Raw genomic sequence first — 15,221 nt, 5'->3', positions numbered from 1 at the left:
TATAAATGGCTAAAGTCTAATAACACTGTAAACAGCACAAACTGGGCTACAATAATATGTTAGCAGCATTTATGTACATGATTGTGTTTTTGAGAAAACAACGTTTATGCGTGGTTAGTGAAAAACTAACATTTTGAAGTCACTGAAATAAGACCATAAAACACATACAGAACAACTGCTCACAAGACTTTTGAGAACCAGATCTTGCAGGCTAGAATATTTACTTCACAATTATGTGAAAATCATCTTGTTTATTTGCTCACAGAAAACAATTCATTGATTTAAATTTTTAAAAACATGTTTTGTGATCGAGAGCCAATATGCGAGGGAGTGGTAATGGGCTTGAATATTAAGTGGTTCTCACCTGAGAGACAAAGGGCCCTCCCCTAAAGCTGCTAATGGCCCATCAGTGTGACTGCGACTGAGGCAGGTAAGAGAGTGTGAGGAGACTGAAAAAATGGGTTTTTAAATGATTTGTATTTTATTTACAACACAGTATAATCAAAACATACATAATGAAGGTCAAAGACACATTATTGTGCACACTGATCTAACCACAGAGATGTGAACAGATTTTGACATGTTCCTGCAACAGATTCTTCTGTTGAAGTTGAACTTCTGATGTTAGTGCAGTGCTCTCAGAGGAAAACAGTTTGAAGAGACTGTAAGTCAGCAGGATTCATCATCTGTGGTGCAGGTGTCTGATTCAATAAAATACAAACAACCAAAAAAAGAGAAAAAACATTTGTGAGCATGTTTATATCAGGAGCATCTCTCTCTCTATATATATATATATATATAGGTTTTGTAGTCATAGACTCATTCATGCTTTGTATTATCGTAAAAAAAAAAAACATTTTATATCTGAGAAACTAATTATTATTGTTTAGCACGTTATTAAAATCTATTTTTGAACAGAGTAGGCTATTAATCATAAACATGTTCTAAACATACTTAGACTCGTAGCATTCATCATGTTACAATGTACTCTCATATTACTTTTATTGTTTTATACTCGCGCCGTAAGAAATTTAAATACAATGAATTGCCCATCATATTCACAATGTTTTACTGGATTTCAAACATTTTAGTCAGGAATTATAGTCATCCTGAACATCATGTATGATTTTATAGTATAAAAGATATGATTCTGCAGTCATAGACTCTGTACTATAAAAGGATATACTTCGTACTATAAAACATATATTTTATATCTGAGAACTAATTGTTATCGTTTAGCACGTTATTAAAATATATTTGTGAACAGATTATTAATAATAAACATGGTCTAAACATTCTTAGATGCGTAGCATTTATCGTGTTGTAGTTTGGGAGCAACCCAACTAGTAATGTGTTCAAGTTTATGTCACAATAACACGTTAACTAATGCAGAAAATAAAATAAACATTACTTACTCATCAGATCGATTTTGAGGGAAATCCAGCCTTTACTCAGCGCGTCTTCTTCCCGAAAGTAACAGTAGCAGCGATGAACTCCTCACTGACACTGACGCTTTGTTTATGCTCCGCGTGCGCGGGTCACGTGGTTATTTGCATGTGAACGCGAGGGGGCGGGATCTCATTAAAAATAATGAGTTAGACGAGACAGACTGGACATCGTGTTGGTTTCATACGGATTACTTCATCACAGAATATTTGTTTTCGATATGACGTACTTCATTTGAAAGAAGACACTTCAAGCTTTCTATAGAGATAACTCTCATGTTTCTGTGTTGAGTATTCGCTGAGTTACACTTCATTTTAGTGACGCATTTCTGAAAACAGATCGCGGAGACGGAGAAGACCGAGAGCGCACGCTGTTTGTTTTCTTTATTCTTCAAACGCACAAAGTTTAGTTGTTATTATGAGTGAATATAAATAAAAGAAGACCCCTTACAGATTCGAATGGTGTATTGCTCTTATCTGAACGATCAAAAATGGCAGAGTAATTCAAGCTCATTTCTGCCTCATCAGGAAAATCTGCCCCAAAACGCGTATTCGCGTTTGTCGGGCTCAGAGGGTTAAATTAGATACTAGTGCGGCTTATAGATTAAATGTTAAGGCGGCTTGCCATAAGAAGAGTATAAGTAAATACTAGTCACTATTGGAATAAGTACTAGTATCTAATAAATAAGAACTAGTATCCAATGAATAAGTACTAGTAACTTTAAAAAAGACACTAGTACCTAAAGAATAAGAACTAGTAGCTAAAGAATAAGCACTAGTAGCTAACGACTAAGTACTAGTACTTAAAACCTCTTAAGTGTCACCGGCGGGCCCAAAGCCATTACATATTTAAAACCGTAATATTCTATACTAAACCTAAACTAATCTTGACAAACTATATATCATTGGAAACCTTAGAGATTGTATTTTTCATATTTGACCACTGTTTTATATTTAAAATTATGTAGTGACAGTAATTCATTAATTTGTGACAAGAAAATTTAGCAAAAAAAAAAAAAAAAACACCAAGAAGTTGGCTTTTGTTACAAAAAGTTGATACATACACATACAATCACGAAAGTATTTTATTTTTTTATTTTTTTTGGCTGCCAACAATTCAGACAAAACATATTTTCTAGTTTTTATCTAAAACTTTGAGAATAAATTGAATATGTATATTTGTATATGATTGATGTTGCAAGTATTCAGTAAAAAATGTAATGCATGTCAAGTTCATGTATGATCATACATGAAATAAACTTTTTTTTGTGAAGTTTCTGTAACAACAGTCTAGTAGCTATATTTGATTAAGATTTCTGATTAGAAAGAGCCCATCCTCATAACTTTATGCAGTAATGAACAGGGGAGATATTCAGATAAGTCTCAGTAAGCAGCCATAGCTGTTTCTAAGGCCAATGTGTTTTCAGTAGTAGTTGTTTTATTGTATATGGCCATATTACATTTTTTATGTCATATTTATGGTTTTAAAAAAATCATTTACAACCTATCTAGACATGTTTTATTGCTGTTTGAATAAAACAAAAATTGTAAATCAAATCAGTTGTCCATTACAAATCATACAAGGAGCATGACTAGTACCTAGTGGACATTGTTGGTATAGCGACTAAAAATAACACAGAAACCTCATTTTTTGTGATATCAATGTCAAATTTGGAACACAACTTCTTTAGACTGAAGGCTTTTCATTTGACATGAAATTAAATTCACCACATATTTAATTTTTAATTTTTTTTATGAAATATAAATAAATATTAAATTACTTTTTTTATTACAACAAACTTAAACACCTATAACATTTTTATTAAAAATTTTATTCAACTTCTTTCACTTGTACAAGAAACTTCCAAGTGTGTTTTTAAAAACGAGCCCAAACTTAGGTTCATATTCCAAACCGTTCCAGAATTACATTAATTTGAATCTGGACACCCCCTTTTCAGCTCTACCCCCAAAAAGGGGGGGTGACACTTAAGGGGTTAATGGAAAATATACTAGTATTTAAAAAATAAGTGAAGTGAAGTGAAGTGAAGTTACATACTGCCAAGTATGGTGAACCATACTTGGAATTCGTGCTCTGCATTTAACCCATCCATAGTGCACACACACAGCAGTGAACACACACACACCGTGAACACACACCCGGAGCAGTGGGCAGCCATTTATGCTGCAGCGCCCGGGGAGCAGTTGGGGGTTCGGTGCCTTGCTCAAGGGCACCTCAGTCGTGGTATTGAGGGTGGAGAGAGCGCTGGACATTCACTCCTCCCAACTACAATCCCTGCCGGCCCGAGACTCGAAGCCGCAACCTTTGGATTACGAGTCCAACTCTCTAACCATTAGGCCACGACTTCCCCGCTGTAAGTACCAGTAACATTAAATTAGATACTAGTGCGGCTTATAGATTAAATGTTAAAACGGCTTGCCATAAGAAGAGTATAAGTAAATACTAGTCACTATTGGAATAAGTACTAGTATCTAATAAATAAGAACTATTATCTAATGGATAAGTACGAGTAACTTTAAAAAGACACTAGTACCTAAAGAATAAACACTAGTAGCTAATGAACAAGCACTAGTAGCTAATGAACAAGCACTAGTAGCTAATGAATAAGTACTAGTACTTAATGGGAAATATACTACTACTAGTATCTAAAAAATAAATACTAGTAGCATGAAAATAGATACTAGTACGGTTTATATATTAAATGTTAACACGGCTTGCCATAGGCGTGCGGTGAAGGGCGAAAAGTACACGGAACATGGTTAGTCTCTACTTTATGTGCTGTACTGCGCGTGGCTCAAGACACTAAAGACCGCGCCCACCCAAAGTCTAAAGATCTGCTTCTTTTTCTCTTTATCAGTGTGTGAGTTCTGCGGCTGCAGCACACGATGCATCCGATGGCCAGTTTTAAGACAATACTGTTAGCATTTATTGTTACTCTCGCGAGGTGTGCGTCTGTGGCATCTAACGGTAAGAGGGTTTTTTTCCCACTGTAACAAACATTTATTTTTTCATAAAATCTAAGCATGGTTAATTCTGTACATTGATCTTTATTTAGTTTGAAAGTCGATTAATCTTAAACGAATATAAAACATGTCGTGTAATTAAATGAGGTTTGTATTCCTCATCAGAATGCCCTGCAAATCAGGAAATATCGTGTGAGAGCCTGCGCTCGTCCCATGGATACACATACACGGTGCCACCGGGCATCCCATGCGCTGGACGTTGCGAACAAGGATGGTACTATCTGGTGAGAACGTTATGTTTTGAATTTAATAATTAAAGTTATCATTTAAAAGCTGTCAAATGTTTTGTAACTTCTCCGTCTGCTGTTGTTTGTATAGAATGGGACGTTTATTGTCGACTCAACTCCGAATGCCGGTGGAAAAAGGTTACCGACTGTAGTGGATGTAACGCCTCAGAATCTCACACTGAGTGTCTGCGCGAACCTGCAATGGCAACTTGACTGTGGCAAGGTAGCAATGAGTGTCTGTTTTTCACAAGTCTGGCTGTGTGGCTCTAAATGCAGTGCTTTTCAGCATGGTCATGGACATCAGGACAGACCAGGTTCATTTTTCATCAAGGTTCTAAAATATAATTTTTCTTCTGTTACAGTGTAGATGTTTTGTCAATTACACAGGTAAGCATTATGAAGCTTCACACCATACATGATCTAGAAACTAGTACTGATTATTTTAAGTATGCTTTTGTTTGTATTTGTTTAGTTACAGATTTGAAACATTCAGCAGCACATGACCCCCTGCCAAGAAATAACACATTAGGGGAAGAACATGATGGCAACCATAAAGGCAACGTTAAAGGCAATAGTTTAGTTTTTAAAAGTCTGATGCTATTTCACCTTAAAATATAAATCTTCTATAATCTTCTTTTATCTTTTAAAATGTATATTAATCAGATTTACCTGCCTGGGGAATTGCTTTAATCGGGATTGTGGTTGTTGGTGCATTTATCATTTTGTTCATTGGAAGAAGGTGAGTGCATTTTACAAAGTTGGGTTTAATATGTAAAGATGATGTTGTCATTCTGTCCTATTAGACACAATAAATACCATTACATTTAATTCATTTAACTATTGTAATTGCATCGATCACAATGTAATTCTATCTTTTCTTACCACAGGGCAAAATACTTCTGTAAACCAAAACATGAAGATGTGCTATAGTGGCAATGCTTTGTTCCTTTGTGCAAATCACCTCAGGTTGCTCCAGAAGGACTGTGCCTGGAATACATGTTATGTAAGCCACTTAGGACCAAAATAATCTCTATTTTTCTTTCTTTATTTCCACTTATTTTATTCTTGTATGATTTTCACAGATATAACATGATATTTTGGTAGCTTTTAGCATCATCTTTATGGACTTTAGAGCTTTGTGTGTGCCTTTTAATCCAAATGTAACCTTAAAGGTTTAGTTCACTTTTAAAAAAACTTTTGCTGATAATTTACTCACCCCCATGTCATCCAAGATGTCCATGTCTTTCTTTCTTCAGTCGAAAAGAAATTAAGGTTTTTGATGAAAACATTTCTCCATATAATGGACTTCATTGGGATCCAAACGGTTCAAGGTCTTCTTCTTTCGTGTGTCGTCATCAAATGTCCAGCTCAGTAGAACTCAGCCACGTTCTCATCTCAGGTCCCACATCGAAGAGGCCGGCCTCCGAGGGTGGTTTATACAGTGGACAGGTGGTGATTATGTGCTCAGCGGTCTGCTCTGGCTCCCCACACTCACACACTGCTCTGTCCTCCAGGCCCCACTTCCTCATTGATGCTTTGTAACGTCCAACCCCAGTTCGCAGGCGGTTTAGCAGAGTCCATTGCCGGCGTGGCAGATCCTCTCCTTCAAGACCGCCTCCAGGGTCATAGATGTAACGGTGGATTCGTGAGGGCCCTGCTGACTCCCACTCCTGCTTCCAGGCTGCCGCGAGCCATGCCTCTGTAGACAGGTCCTCGGGGATGGACCTGAGCAGGTCTTGTGCCGCCTTGTTGTACGGATGGCGGGACTTCAGTCTATAAGGAGGCAGTGCTATTGTGGTGGTATTGTGCAGGATATGCCAGTTGTATCTTTGGGCTTTCCTTGCAAGAGCGAGGGTAGCAGCCTCTCGTCGGAGGCCGGCCGGGGCAATTCCCGCTAGTGTTGGCAGATGGTAGACAGGGGTAGATTTCAGGCAGCCAGTTATAGTCCGAAGGGCGGTGTTTATGGCAGTGTCGACTTTCCTGACGTGTGGGCTTCTGCACCAGGCTGGGGCACAGTATTCAGCTGTGGAGAAGACAAGAGCTACTGTTGATATTCGAAGCACCTTGGCAGTTGCACCCCAGCTAGTACCAGCGAGACGTCGAATTATTGCGACCCTTGATGACACTTTGGCCGTCACTTCTTCAAGGTGTTGTTTGAATGTTAGAGATCTATCCAGGCATACGCCGAAGTACCGTGGGGCTTGCTGGAACTCAAGGCGCTTGTTATTAACGAATATGTCCAGTTCCCGTCTGGCCTCACTGTTGTTCAGGTGGTAAGCTGCTGCAACTGTCTTGCCGATGCTGAGTTGTAAACGCCACTCACGCAGGTAGGCTGCCAAGGTGTCCATGTCCTGGTTTAGGCTGGCCTGCATCTGCTCCCATGTTTGTCGTCTCATCATAATGGCCAGGTCGTCAGCGTAACCATATTCCCGGGATGTTGTTTCCGGTAAGTCGTGGATGTAGATATTAAATAACATCGGTGCGAGGACAGAACCCTGCGGAACACCATTCCTCAGCCTTCTAAGCCTGCTGCATTGACCGTCACTGATCTTTAAGGTGAAGCTGCGGTTCGTCACCATCTCAGTGATGAACTTCACCATGTGCCGGTCGGGAATGACCTTTAGTAGCTTTAGGTGGAGTCCGCGGTGCCAGACGGTATCGTAAGCGGCTGTGAGATCAAGCAACACTACTCCAGCCTTCTGTTTTTCCTGAAAGCTGTCCTCAATATCTTGGGTGAGCAGTGTCACCTGGTCAACCGTTGACCGACCACGCCGGAAGCCAGCTTGCTCCCGTGGGAGTTGAGGGTCCTCTATTGGCTCGATACGATTATAGATAAGCCTCTCCAGGATTTTGAATGGGACGCAGAGCAGTGAGATGGGTCGGTAAGATTTAGGGTCTTCAGCAGGCTTGTTTGGTTTTGGGAGGGCTATGACAACAGCGCGGCGCCATATCTTCGGGAGCTTGGACCTCCGAAGGCATGTCGAGTAGAATGAGCTGAGCCATACAGATGTTCTTACGCTCTGGTGAGTTACAAACTCAGGGTGGATGTAATCATGGCCTGGTGCTTTCCCTTGTTTGGTCTTACTCAAGGCAGTCTGGAGTTCAGCTGATGTAAATTCCCCTGACAAGTTGGCGTCCACACTAGCTGCTCTACACAGGGAAGTCACCTGGTGTGATGTTGTGCGAGCAAAGTTCTTATCAGCATCAGGGAAACAGCTGTTCTTAAGGAGCTGGGATGCAATGGCATTTGCTGTTATTGGGCACCGGGAGGTCGATGGTGTTCTACCTGTCAGCTGGTTTATTGTCCGCCACGCCTTACGGCTGGAGTGGGTGAAGTCAATTGACTGAACTACTTCTGTCCACCTTGACCTTCGGGTGACATCTAGCTTCTGCAGAAGTGCCGTTGCAGATTCTTCAACTTCCTCCCTGGAGCTTGCCTGCTGGTGGACATGCAGGTTCAAGGTCCAAATGACAGTTTCAGTGCAGCTTCAAAGGGCTTTAAACGATACCAGACGATGAATAAGGGTGTTATCTAGCGAAACGATCGGTCATTTCAAAAATAAATAAAAAAGTTTAAGTTTTATAAGCACAAATGCTTGCCTTGCTGTGTTCTGTGATGCGCGTTCGTGACGTCACGTAATACGCAATTACGTGGAAAAGGTCACGGTTGACTTAGGCGGAAGTACCGAGTCAGTAGGCTTTTTAATATTAAAACACCCAGGATACGCACACGAAATGGGCATTTTAAACGATAAACTGACACAAAGACATTTGAATATGTGTATATGGTCCTCTTTCCGCACATTTGTAAACACTTTTCCACGTAATTGCGTATTACGTGACGTCACGAACGCGCATCACAGAACAGAGCAAGGCAAGCATTTGTGCTTATAAAACTTAAACTTTTTTTATTTATTTTTGAAATGACCGATCGTTTCACTAGATAACACCCTTATTCATCGTCTGGTATCGTTTAAAGCCCTTTGAAGCTGCACTGAAACTGCCATTTGGACCTTGAACCGTTTGGGTCCCAATGAAGTCCATTATATGGAGAAATGTTTTCATCAAAAACCTTAATTTCTTTTCGACTGAAGAAAGAAAGACATGGACATCTTGGATGACATGGGGGTGAGTAAATTATCAGAAAAAGTTTTTTTAAAAGTGAACTAATCCTTTAACTCTGTCTCGTGCTATATGACATGCAGGACTATAGAGGGCACTGACACTAATATTTTTAGATAATGCAGTTTTTCTTCATTTTAATTATCATATACATAAATCATAAATATATACTAACGTGTACCCCCAACTATACTAAATTTCATAGAGATCTTAGTAAATGGTATTAGTGAGAAAACTGAAATCCTCCAAATTTGTTTTACATGTTGCATTACAGCTCCAGAGTGTGTATTTTTGAAAAATTTATTTATTTACCAAAGTACATTTTCAGGATTCAGTTTTGCCATTTTGATCATAAATTCTGGATATCAAGCAGTCATTTTACAGATGTCAAGAGGGCATGTATGTATGTTTTAATTTTTTTGTATTACCATTTTGTATAACTTTTTATAAAACTCATAAATTTTATATATAAATGTAGCATGGCACACAGATCCATATTTACTTTGGATAATGTTTACAACTGTCAACACCACTTCACTGCCTAAAGCCATGTTCACACTGACAGCATTTAAATTGCTGGAGATTTTCTTTTCTTGTAGGTGATCATAATTTTCTGTTGTATTCTCTATCATGACATTGGTAATCACTGCATCACTTTACTATTCATTTGCATAAGGTTTTCACCAGAAATTACAATCACGATGAAAATGAATAATGTCTGTTTAGTCAGTGTGAACCCTCTCTAAAGTCTAAGGCTTTATGGAGCAAAGTAACTGGTAACAACCAGGGCAAGTATTTAAGTTGCAGCTGTGGAAGCAAAATGCAATGAAATGCTGTGCCAGTGAATACATACATCTAATGGATTACTAGTTCAATCCAAAGAAAAGTGTTATCAAAAGGGTACAGTACACTGGGAGAGTACACTCAAATGTACACCTTTTTACATTGTCTGCTCCTAAACTATGCATTACTACTGTAAGGGATAGATAAAGTACAAAGGAGTACTTTTGAGGGTACTGCCATTGAACTTTTTTCAGACCGCAAACTGTCTTACATAAAAAAAATACTTTGATAGCATGTATACCCAGGATTAATCGAATTTGTTTTGTTGCTGTGTGCCAAGCTATATATGATAAAGTACCCTTTATATTGCATACTATTGTTTTATCTATACTGACTATCATTCCTTAAAAAGAAATGATGACTTTGTCATATTGTGTGTAATAATATGATATTGATAAATAAGAAATTTAGTGTCAGATGTCATTGTACTGCGAGATGAAATTTGCACTTGTAGAGAATTATGCAAATTAATTATATTTGTCATTAGCTGTGTACGCATTATGCTTGAATGTATTTTTATACATTATTTTTCAAAAGTATTTTGTTATATTAAACAACCTTTTCCATCTTTTGCTATCTAGCTATCCTGTTGGAGGGCTTTGTCAATAAAATTTGTGAAGCTGCTTCCTTAGTTTTACACTTTAACATTTTAAATGTTTTACTTTCTTTTGACATGTTGAGAAATGCAGAAATTCAAAATGCCTTACATTGACCATCTTATTCTATATACATCTCACTCTATATATTCTACAGAATATATAGAATATATCAAATATATTATACAGAATACATAAAACCACTGCATACTGTATAAAGACTGTGCTTTAACCATTAGGATTACATGAATTATGTACTGTCTAAACCTCAAACACTGCAGTTTGAATTTTTTTGGTTATGGGGAGTTATCGAAATATCCTACAAACAAACTGAATGTTGGTCTTTATTGGTGAGAGTTACAAGGGTGATACTTCAAGACCACTCACTGTCCAAAGTAAAAATGACCGGTCAGCCAAAGTGTTGATGGAAAAACATTAAATATAAGAAGAAACAGCAAATTAAGTCACTTTACTGAGATGAAGTGTGTTTACTAGCAATACATGATGGAAGATTTCTGAAGAGAGAAGACAATATATCATAATTTCAAAGTGTTTGAACAATGCCTGTGAATTTGGTTACAGTAGCAAAAACAATATGTGGTAAGGGGCTCAAATCATGTGATACTTAGTCACTCATCTTTTGCTCTGGGAAACTAGCCAACTGATTATATCTCTTTAAGGAAACATTACAGCCCCTGTGGATGTGCAAGAAAGGTCAGTGCAAAAGAAGTGCACACACAAACACCTCCTCGGTTTCAGGTGTGGTTAATGACAACAAAATAAAATTTCCCCATAAACACTGAAAATGAGAACACAGAATTAGCATTTTGTTGCTAAATTCTGTGAAAACAAATTTTAAGAAAAAACAACATATTTCAGAAACTGTTCCTGTCTGGGATTACATTGAACTATACATTTATATAAAGAATCAAGCTGTTACAGCTAATCAGGTTTTATTTTAATGGTATTTACATTGACTGCTGTAAAGCTGATTCAATTCAGTGATTCAGAAGCAGATTTAATAATAAATATTTAAAGCTCTGCTGTGACTAGGAATCTGTTTTGATCCTGATATTTTTGCTCACATACTTAGATGTAGCATAAGGGTTGCAAGTCACACCTGTTAATTGGAAAAGCAGTAGGGTAAATCCCCTATCCAGCAGTAGCATTCACGATGGCCTAGGTCAGATTACGACAAAACTGAGATGGCCAATAAAACTATAAAATGTACATAAAGCACACAAACCATTAAAATATTACCTTACTTACATATTGCATACATAGTGAACAGACCATCACATGTCACCTGTTAAGCTGAGTACACTGCTGACAAAAGTGGTTTCATAAACAGTCTTTTTGACTGGTCTATGGTCTGCAAGTATCTGCCAGAGGAAGGAACTATCCAGTAAATTTAGAGAGAGCAGCTGCTGAGAGGTATAAGTACATCTTGTCTTCAGGAAGTTGTTTCAAAATATCTTGGTAAGCTTTTTGAACGCTACTGAATTCTCAACATTTCTATTTACTAGTTTCCCCTCAAAACGTAATTTTGAAAGAAGAATTTGGGATTATTGAATAAGAGGTAGTCCTTAGTGTCTCCTTTGAGAGGATATTGTTTTTCAGTAATCCTCAAATACTGTTAAACTGAGAAGACTGCAGTACTCTCTCGAGGGATTCAAGCAAATGGATTTGTGTTAATGCTGCAGTAGAATTGTCAGTCCACCACACACACACACACATTGGTTCATGCATCCTCAAGGGAACTTTCCATTGACCTCTGTTGCTTTTGCTGAGCTAATGATATGATTTCGCAATGAGTTTTGCATGTGCAGGTGAGGATCATCTTACTATGATCTCTTCTTCACTGTTTTCTGCCTTTGCAAACAGATATAACAGCCATTCACATAGCTGACTGGAAATCTATCTGTTATGTTGCATCATATCTTGGAAGTCATGTGAGGTTTTGATTAAAAAAAAAAGAAATAAAAAAAATGTGATGTCTTGTGTTGCCTGTCTTTCTATAAAGTGGCTGTGGAAGTCCCAATATGGACATCCTTTCACCCAGGGTTGCATCAGGCCGGGGAAGGTGGTTTAGCTTTGTGAGTGGGTCAAGGATGAGGTTTGGTGAAAGAACGACATGTATTAGTAATTAGCTTCAGTCAGTGAAAGAGAAAAAAATAAAAGGTATGCTGTATGGGCAAATAGACTGTAGAGCTTTGTGTGCAAAGTCATTGTGAAATCATATCTCTTCACACTTGATGTGAGATAATATCTTCTGAAAGATTCATAGGCCTGTCAGTTTAAAAAAAAAAAAAAAACGGCCATGTCTAGATTATAGATATGCTTAAATAAACATTAAAGGACAATGGTTTTGCCAGTTCTTCCCTTCTGTAGGTATAGATTTGTGAAGAACAATTACAGTTAATGTAATGTTATAGTTTAATTCTTGATTCTATATTTATTATAGTTTAATTCTTGATACTATATATTTGATTTAAAGTGGTAGGTCAGTTAAAACTTATGATTCTGTCATTCACTTATGTTGATCCAAACCAGTCTGACTTTATTCCATGAAACATAAAAAGCAGATGTTAGGCATGTAGCATTCATATAAAAAATTTTCATTGTTTCTCATGATTGTACTTCTGTAATTACATTTATGCCACCTCTGTGCATTAAGTATTCTGTAAAACATATTTTAAGCCATGTTTGATGTGCCAGACGCACCATGTCTCTGTGTGCAGAAAAGCTCATATATTTTAGTATTAAGTGTAGATAATTTAGTCACAGTACGGGTGAAACCATTATAGAGCAAAATGGAAAATGATTATTCAAAAATAATTTAAAAACAAAATTCACAACCATTTTATAAACAAACTTTTTATAGATGTGCTTGATCACTTTTCCTGTGGCAATAAATGAAAATAAATGACTCAAACACATTTTAAATGTACAACATTCACCGATTCTGGTTACTATTTTGATTTGGTCTTATGACCAGCTACAGATGAGCCAGAGAGGAAGTCAGACATGAAGTGCCACATCACTCACACCCATCTTTCCATTGCTTCTCTTCCTCTATTTAGGTCAAGTATGTCATTTTTATCCTTTCCCACCAACAACCATAGTCCACTGGCAATGTGGGGTAGTTTGCTGTAGGGGAATAGGAGTTAGTCATATATTTGACCTTTTTCTGCAGCTTTACAACAGAAAATTCCACAGTTCCTCATGACATGAACTGTGCAGTATAGTATGGATTCCTTCCACATGATGAAATCATAGTAACATCAAGCAGTTCAAACGGAGGAACTTCTTTGTTGTCCTATAACATTTATCAGTGTGCAAAGAGTGAGAATGTGTTGTTTTCAGTGTTTTCAATTTGCAGATGATATGTTCTACTATAAGATGTCTCTCTATTCTGTAACTAAAGGCAAAGAGAAAACTAAAATATTAATGCAACCAGTTACATTTTGATACATTTCTGAAATGGACAAAATATTGTCAGCTCTGCTTTGACCAAAAATATAGTACCCTGATACAGAAACCAGAATATTATGCAATATGTTGATTACATTTTACTTTTTCACACAAATAGGCTATTAATGAACCTAATGAATATACCTTCACACAATCTGAGCGCAAAACAAGGGCAGTACAGTTGTGTGTGCATTATGCAAGTCTTACATCCTGCAGGTTCTTCACAGATATTGCAAAGGTTGCTGTTTACTAGTCAAATAATAATGTTTACTCCTGTTACATAAAAGCACATGCATTTAGTTACTTTTGACTAACTTGCGCTACATAACAAAGTGGACATCAAATGCAAAATTCCCTTTTACATGGTGTTTGCATGTAAATGTGTCATAGCAGTGTGTGGACACAACCACCCTACAATGATAAAAATCCATTCACTGTTTTTATATTCCCCAAAAAACCTTAACAGTTTTAATGATCAAGAATTTTTGACCAAGTGTTTTTGACAAGGTTAAAAGGGTGTTGTTTTATGTGACCACTGAGGAATTTTAACCAAAGTATGTTGTAGGCATTTCATCAAGACCCTAAAGAATCATAACAATAGCAACATCCTTAAAAACTTTAAAAACTACTGATATATCCAGTCACTTCTTAAGAATACACAGATGTAGCATTAGTTGTGAGTACTGACAGCTGAATAGTTGAATACACTAATATTTATCAAGTCAAATAAAAAGCACATTGTCTTACCATGCTGGTGTCCATGTTCAGAGAAGTGCAATCCAAAGTCCTCATCATTCAGAAAGTATATAAATCCACAAAATACAATAGATGTTTTTATTCCCCTTTTGACCTTGTGACTTGAGACGTAAACAACTCTCAGGGTTCCATCTCTGCCATGGGAGGAAAAAAACAATAGCATTAGCCTTCAGTGAAAGATTTTTTTAACACAAGCTATAAATTATAGACTTTATATTATCTTAGCAAGCAGTAGCAAATGTTCATCCACACATATATTTTATGGTTCATTCAGACAGTGCGTTCCAAACGGGATATATCGCCTCCGAAGGGCACTTTGGAGTGAAAACAATCATGGCTGCCATATTGAAGGGTCGTTCCAAACCGAAGTGCTCCAAGCTAGCCACTTCAAAGGGCCCTTCGGAATAAAGGATTTAGAATGATACAACTGATGGACACTTCGGGCTCCCATGATCCTTTGCACAGTGTTTTGATCTTTGGACTGTTTCCTTCTTTTTGATTGTATCGCTGCCTGCCCTGACCATCGCCTGTATATTGGATTACTCTTTTGCCTCTGCCTTGGAATGTACCGTTTGCTGGTGTTCGACCCTGCCTGTTTTGACCACGTTTGTTATAATAAAGCCTTGCATTTGGATCCTCAACTCTGTTGTCACGCTCTCCACGTTACAGAATAATCAGCCATAACCGGATCCAGCGGCTTTATTCTACAACCCAGA

At 37.5% G+C, this 15,221-nt stretch overlaps 1 long non-coding RNA gene across 1 annotated transcript in view; it reads right to left on the bottom strand.

Annotated features, from left to right (window-relative positions):
• Positions 1 to 15,221, bottom strand: part of LOC306887521 — a 121,046-nt gene that overhangs the window by 43,806 nt on the left and 62,019 nt on the right. Inside the window, exon 2 of the long non-coding RNA XR_013785687.1 lies at positions 14,497 to 14,639. This is a non-coding gene — a long non-coding RNA (uncharacterized lncRNA). The remainder of the gene's footprint in view (positions 1 to 14,496; positions 14,640 to 15,221) is intronic.

Source organism: Barbus barbus (assembly GCF_936440315.1).
Source record: "Barbus barbus genome assembly, chromosome: 21".
Classification (NCBI taxonomy): Eukaryota; Metazoa; Chordata; class Actinopteri; order Cypriniformes; family Cyprinidae; genus Barbus; species Barbus barbus.
This window is presented reverse-complemented; position numbering and strand designations above follow the sequence as displayed.